This window comes from Erigeron canadensis, chromosome 1, assembly GCF_010389155.1.
Source record: "Erigeron canadensis isolate Cc75 chromosome 1, C_canadensis_v1, whole genome shotgun sequence".
NCBI classification, from domain to species: Eukaryota; Viridiplantae; Streptophyta; class Magnoliopsida; order Asterales; family Asteraceae; genus Erigeron; species Erigeron canadensis.
In genome coordinates, this window is record NC_057761.1 from 57,477,784 (window position 1) to 57,486,160 (window position 8,377).

An 8,377-nucleotide genomic window follows, 5' to 3' on the forward strand; every position below is an offset into this window, starting at 1 on the left:
GACATGGATTCACAACGACAGGTTTTATCACTGGATGACTAATGTACTTTTTCTTTTATACATTATTGCCCATTGAACTTTTTTTTAATGATGTGTATTACCAACAAACTCTTAAAATCTGTACATGGTTGACTCAAATATTCAAATTTGGTTCTTTCTCAAACTCAAATATTCAAAATTGGTTCTTTCTCAAACTCAAATATTCAAAGTTGTTTCTTTCTCTAAAAACAAAACCCATAAATTTTAATTAAAAAAAAAGATTTTTCTAAAAAAAGTTCGAACTCCTAATCCCTCAGTCACCAGAAAATTATAATTTGTATTTCTGTTGCTTAGGGTTTGTGCGGATTTTAATTTCGAATGTTTTGGTACAAATTTCGAGTTTTAATTCGAAGAAACAAGAGAGAAAATGTTGATTTTGAGTTTTCCGACGAAATATTTGAATTCTTGCAGGCTAACAAAGTTGAGTGTATAAGATATTTTTTTAATTTGACAGAAATGTGAGTTTAAAATTGATAATGTAAATGTCAAATTAGTCAACTATTCATTTGACAAATTTCTGATTATCTATTAGATTGTCAACCAAATGAAACAAATTTATGAATCAAACAAAGTTATTTGCTTCATCATTTATACATGGACATATACATCAAAGTTGTTAGTAGTCACGTTTCAGCAAATTAAGTTGTCCAACCCCCGTTTAATTGATAGTAAGTCCAAATGTCAACAAACATTATTGCATGTCTCGTTGTCTCAAATGAATGTAATATACTTGATCAAATAACAGAAATAAAAAACATGTCGTAATGTGCTTTAAACACCTATTTTATAAATATCTATATAGTCATAAGTAACACAAATTAACAATTTGGGTTTTGATTACAACGAAATTTTTATGTGAATCTAGATAAATAAAAATCATAAACAACGGTATATTTTAGGCCTCGTTTGGTTTTAGAAAACACCCATTATTTTCTATTTTTCTTTTCTAAAAAAACATGAAAAACAAAATTCGCGTTCCAATTATAATTTTTTAAGAATGTTTTTCAAGAAAACAAAAAACAATGTTTTCTACTTTTCCATATAAAACTTGAAAACATATTTTTCTTGTTTTTCATTTTCCATTTCCTCCTTCCTCATCTCCTCATATCTCTAACATGTTTTTTAGTTTTCTAATTATAAAATGTTTTTAAATTTTTTAATTATTTTTTAGAAAATAAAAACCCCTTTTATTTTCTAGAAAATTAAAATGAAAACTATAAAATATTTTATACAACCAAACGGATCCTAAATTTTATATTTTCTAAAAGTTTATATAATAAATAATAAAGTTAAAATGTAAATTTTAAATAGATAATTAATATTATAAATGGTTCAATGACAACAAATAAAATGGGAACAACTTTTTTTGGCAATAGAGATGACCTAGTCGTCTTTTTTTCAATGTTTTAAAAACCGGTATTTTAGTTATACCGGCGTGAAAAAAAATTTCCGGTATTATCGGTATTACCGGAAATACCGGCCGGTACGACTATTTTTAATTTATTATATTTTTTTGTGTAAAAATCTTACAAAACTTGTTACAATTTAACAAAAATAGTCAAAATGCAATTATAATTTACTCAAAAATAATACCAAATATGTATTTCATAACAAAATATAGGTTTTAAAGTTCACAAATAACAAAAAAATAACATTAAAGTATCATAAAAATAATATTTTAAAAAAATCAAAATTTATTTTTTGAAAATACCGGGAATACCGGAAATACCGGCTAATATTGAATAGTGAAAATACCGGAAAAATACCGGACTTAAAATACCGACGTGGTCTCCGGTACCGGTAATACCGGTAATATCGCCGATATTTACCGGTATTTAAAACATTGGCTTTTTTTGGGGTCAAATGTCACGTGTCAATAAATGGCATGCATGTTGAATTAGACAAATCATAAGAATTAAGAAAGGTTATTGTTTACATCTCGTATTTCTTTTTAAAAGATGAATTTCGCTTGAAACTTCATGTCACGATTTGACAGTGAGAGGTCTAGCATACGTTGTCTTAATTGGGTCCATGCTAAAGAGCTCTCTCGAAGTAGAAATGTCTATTTCAAATACCCAATGGGGGAAAAACCCCCTACTAATCCGCCAGAAAGCACGACGATTAATAAGGGTAAACCCTGCCACCTCAGACTTAAACCTGAGTATACCCAAGTCAAGCTCTCATAGAAGAACTACCTTATATCTTAAAGTTGGCTGAGTAGAGATTCGAACCTGAGACCTAAAGATCACTAAAGGAACTCCATGCCACAACACCAACTCATCATTGATATATCTCGTATTTCTAATATGTATATATTGACGAAAAGTGTATCGTGTCCAGTAACATATTAAGAGATGATACTCATATCATTATTTTTTATAAATGTATGTATTGTACTTTACTGATAATACAAATGATTTTGTAAGGCATTAATATAGAACCATGAGTGATTCTAAAGGGTACTAAATAAGGTTAATTACTATTACTATTAAGGTTAATTACTATTACTAATATTAACTATAATTACATGAGTGATTGTGAGTGGTTTTAAAGAAGGACAGATTTACACTTGAATGTACTTCATTTGTCTTATTTGGAATTGGAATTGTGTTTTTAATTAGTTTAATCTAAATAAAGACAGAGGTATGAGTTTAGACAAAAAATATGTCAAAAGATCTTTTATAAAAAATGATAGAAAAGGTAAGAAAAAAAGGAGGATTGAAAAGGACGGGACATAGAAGGACAGACGGTGATGTGTCAGTGTTGCGTGGATTGCCTAACGGAATATCCCCCATCGCACCCTCCCCCTTTTTATACGCACACATCAATTTGTCAATTTATATATATATATATTTTTTTTAAATAGTAAATTTTATTAATCACATCTCCTGCCAACTAGCAAGGAGCAATATACAACTATACAATATAAAGTTAATACATCAGCTATATAGCGAATTTACACCAATCGTCCCACACCAAAGAATGGTATTTTCTCCTATTCTTGAGCCATAAAAATCCGAAAACCATTATATCGTGCATTATCTTTTTCAGGCAAACCTTACACTTTTCGAATCTCGCATAATTTGTCAATTTATATAATTTTCCATAGACATGAACTTCAAATAATTTGAATCAAACTATTGAGACATAGATTTTTTATTATTATTATTATTTTTTTTTCATCTCCCTCTTCAATTTTATTGTTTATCTTAATTTTTTTCCTTATAAATTATAGTCACAGGAGATACTTTTTGTTATCCAAATATCCAATTCTTTTTTCTAGTAGGTAGGGTACAAGTATTAAATGGGAGTACCAAACATATTTATTTCGTCTGTTGTTCACTTTTTTCCCCTTTAACCGAATCAAGTAAAAGTTCAAAAATTAATAAATTAGAAAACAATGAAGTAAGGTTGTGTGAAGCATTTACCATGGTACCTCACCCTCTCTGTCTACTCACAAGATTTTTGTTCTTCATTATTATTAGGAAAATGATTAATCAAAATTTGTGTGCTTAAAGATATGTCTAAAACTTTAGAAATTTGACATGTGGAATGCACCAATCTTGCCCTCTGATTTTTCCACATATCATCATCTTACAATTAGACACAACTTTATGCATACCAATTAGGTTGATTTATCATTATCCTTATTATTAATATTCTTTTTTAAACATGTTCCTCGTTATTAATTCCAGTAATTGATTGATAATTTGATATAATAAAAAGCTTTTCAAAAATTGTAAAAAAATTGCAAATCTTACAAATTAGTGTAACTTGAGGAGTGAAGTTCAAAAGTTATTAAACGTCCGATTAAAATCAATAGTCAAAATTCAATTATCTATACTATATTAATAAACAAACTACCCCCATTCAACTCTTTACCTTTAAAATATCTAAAATATCCTTAATTTTCAACACATTCCTAACTCACACACTAAATCTACCTAATATGTCCCCAAAATATTTTATACACATATATATCCAAACTATCTATCTCTTTTATTAATTAATTACCCTCTATAATCTATTATTATAATATAAAGTTGAAGGCCTGATCGTTTTTTGGCACTTCATTCATTAGGGTACTAAATAAGGTTAATTACTATTACTATTATTAACTATAATGTATGTATATTTGTGGTTTTGTGTATTACATTATGTATTTTGCATTTATATTGGGTTGATATTAGTTAATAAATAAATGACGTAGTTGGCTTTGTTTACCCGATAATTTAAATATTTGTGTGTTAATGCAGTATTATGTATAATGGGCTTTATTTATAGAACCCAACCATTCATATTCCCACCAGACATGCGGTTAGTATTCAATCAAAAGAAGTTTATTTGGGATTTTGGACTTTCTAAATCTTAATTCAGTTCATCTTCTTCAAGCCGGTTCATGTCTCATGTATGATGAAACACTCAACACCTCACCACACCCCCACAACCAATAGCCCACTGCCTCAGTCCCTTCGGCCGACCATTATAAAATGGTAAGGATTTTACATCTTACACAACTCAATTATCCAACCGCTTGAAGGGTTATTCTCGAAGCTTATTATACTACAAAAGCAGGTTTCTAATGATTCATATCTTTCACTAAATATACTCCTTTTTCGAGTTTAATTTCTGACTCATTACTAACTGATTAGAGTAGGAACGTATTCTTTTCCTTTACTTATTTTATTAATTTTGTTTTAAAGTTATCAATTGTCGGTCGTTGTGTGGTCTATTGTGAATGCTTATATATATATATATATATATATATATATTTACTATATTCACATATAAGTAGTCCTTGCACAATTTGTAGCAAAGGTGATGCCACTTTATGTCCAAATATGGTCATCAAAGTTGGGTAACATGGTCAGTTTTATCTGCCTTTTGTTTTCTTTAGTTTTTGAATTTTTAGTATTATATATTTGTCATATTCTTTGATGTAAAAGTTTTGAACAGGTACGGCTTTTTCTCCATCATTCTTTAAATAATTGACAACCTTTGTAATTGAAATTTGATGTGGTTTTCTGAATTATTTTATTAGTGTAGATTCAAGAATTTTTTATTTGTTGGCTTTAAATAGATATTTTGAATGGGTGTTCTATTTAATGTTTTTTCTATGATTAAATCTCAAGTTCAAGGTACTTCTGTTTTAGCTATTTTGTTTAATAGCCTATTAATGTGTGTAAGAATGTTTGTTTTTTGTTTTTTTTAGTCGCTGACACACCTGAGGCCTTCAATGAAACCAAGTACATATATTGGTTGATAGAGTAGTCTTAATATTTTGTTTTTTAGATACCTGTTGTTTTTCAAAATACAGCTTAATCATCGGTTCAAAAAAAAGTTGTAAACACGAATATATGGTCATGCAGGGATTTTCGCTCTTAATGAGGAAAAAGCCGTTCAAATAGTTGCAGCTATGCTCGGGAAACACTTTGTATTCATGGTAAATCCTGTTTTTAAATGTTTTCATTGCTTAAATAGCATGATAATCTTTAAACTTCAAAAAGGAAGGAGGCCCTTCATAAGGAATGAAAAGTGTAGTTTAGCTTTTTTTTTCCATTTCTTTTTGGCTATAGTCTAATGTAGCCCCAAAGGAATTCCAACACTTATTTACACATTTCATTAGTAAAGCGAAGTAGTGTTGTCCCTTAATTGAATGGAACAAAAGCTTTTTCTCCCAAGTAAACAAATAACTTTCAGGATTAGAAAACATAGGTGCCGGTGGATGTACAATGGTAAGCATGTTTTCGAGTCTGTATATGTGGATGAGTTGGTTGGTTGGGATAAGATCAAAATGGACAATTTATTGGTTGTACGCAAAACGGGTCAGGTAGGGTCGTGTTGACACGAAAAACATTTTTGCCGAAGCTTATTATTATAACTTTTGTCGCTACAGATCACTTAATGACCACTAACCTAGCCATTCTAAAGGATACCAATAAAGATAGTAGTGTTACCTGTTGAGGTAAACTATGAAGCAAGGGCAGTACCCAGGGTGGCTTAAGGACTTGAGGAATATGAATAACATTTTATGCAATAAGGATTCTTAGTACTTGCATCAGGTGATCCAGATGAAGGCTTTAGCAAACTAAGAAGGCACTCATACAGCCCATCAGGCTCCACTGGTTTGCTGAATGAATTCAATGTAAGATAACAATGATATATATGATTACCTCATGTAGATATTTCTAGCTTAATAGAAAAATAACGATTAAAGGTGGAAAAATGGTTGGTCGATAAAGTTCGGGTAACAATTCAACACAAGTTCGGGGCATGAGGATAACTTTTGATGCACATCAACTTAGATTGGATTGGGGTGACCCGAACACTTTTAGTCTAAAACTTTAGAATATATAGACATAATTTTTGTGTCCATATATGAGTCGTAAGATAGATTTTTTAGTTAAACGTTTATAATTGTATGCATTTATTAAGATTTAGGGCGATTGTACCATTAGGCTAAAGTCTTGATCGTAACTTCACATTTTCTATGATGCAAACTTTGAAATTATATTACTGGGACCATAGGTAACAATTATCATCAGCCACCTCTTTTATAATCCTTTCTATAGGTGAAAACAACAGGAAGGGACCAGACTATTAACTGCAACCCAGTTAGTTGGAATTAAGAAAACTATTGCTTATTACCAAGGTCCATTTAAATGTATTTTTCTTTAGGGTTATTTGGATATGAGTTTTGAATGTGAGGTATCCATATCTCAAGTTCTCTTTCTTTTCTTTTTTTACTATCATGAAATAGTCAATATGGATATTACGGGATCTGATTATTTGAGTTTGACACAACTGCAGGATTGAATTACCATGCCAGTCAATTCTTTCATAATCCTTTTTATAGGTGAAATAGCAGGAAAGGAAGAAACTATTAACTACAAATCACGGTTAGTTCGAATAAAGAAAACTATCATTTTTTACTAGGGCCTTTTTTAATGCATTATTCTATAGGGCTATTTGACTATGAGTTTTATAAGTGAGGTATCTATATCTCAAATTATCTTTCCTTTCTTATTTTTACTATCATGAAATAGTCAATATGGATAAAGCAAATGGGATGTTTTTTTTGGATTCTACACAACCGCAGGTGTGAATTTATTTGAAATTGACCCAGACATCTATCGTTTTAGGTACATAGAATGAAAGGGATTAGAATTATTTTGTGATCGCCTTAAACGAGATATTAAACTTAGGCATCAAAATCTAGGTACAATGAGGAGTAACTCTTCTGATTCATTTATTATTTGGTCACTATATGTTTTAAACTTTTAATGGACTGCTTTTTGTTTGTTTGAAAATATATCTTGGGGAATTTGGTAATTGTTGTAATGCACTCTCTATTAGGTTGCTTATAAATAGGATTTGAGTTTTTCTTGGCAAACAGAAAACAGATATAAACTTATCAATGTAAAACATAATATATTGATGTAAAATGGGCAACTATAGTAAGTGACATAGTGGAACGGGTAGTTTATAAGGACTATTAGAAGAAATAACGAATCGAAGTAGATACCCCCTTTTGTGTTTCATTAGGTGTGTATTTGGAATGTACTTTACTTACTGTCATACTCATCATTAGTTGTAGTGATGGCTATCCAGATGACACAATCATGCATTCATGCCAGTTAAGCAACGACTGAAACAAAGCTGGATACAAGTGGCAAACTCTTGCACTGAGAACACAAGTGAACAAATATTGTACCTGCTACTTTAGCCTTTATCAAATTGTTAATTAAGTGCAACATGAAATAGACTTCACAAGCTAATGATATTCTAGAGCCAGTAGCATTCAGGTTAACGGATATTACAGATGTCCGGACTTCACATGCACCAGTGGAAAGCTCACATTAGGAGTGTCATGTCACGAATAGATGGGAACTTCTGGTGCGAATCCTGTGAAACAGGTGTTGCATTTCCATTACCAAGGTACGTGATACAACATATAATATGCAAAAGTAATTAAGGAATGACGGTGTTTGTGTGAAAGTAGACGCAAAATGTGCCATGAAATAAGAGAAAAATACGACTTACTTAGGTGTTGGTTAGAATATCATACAGGTTAGATCTCATTTGTTCCAAGGCTATAGTATATATATATATATCATGGGGTTCTACTCTCTGTGTTCTATGTTTCTCAATATATAAGTGTTCATTTTATTTGGCTCTAGGCACATAGTGCACGTTGTATAGACTATAGACTATAACTTTATCTGAATGTTGTTTGGAGTCTTATATATTTTCCGTAAACCCCTAGCTAACTAGGTTCAGAATTCAAGTTGACATCAACGATGAAGCTACCGCAGCTTTGATTTCCTAGCCGGTTATC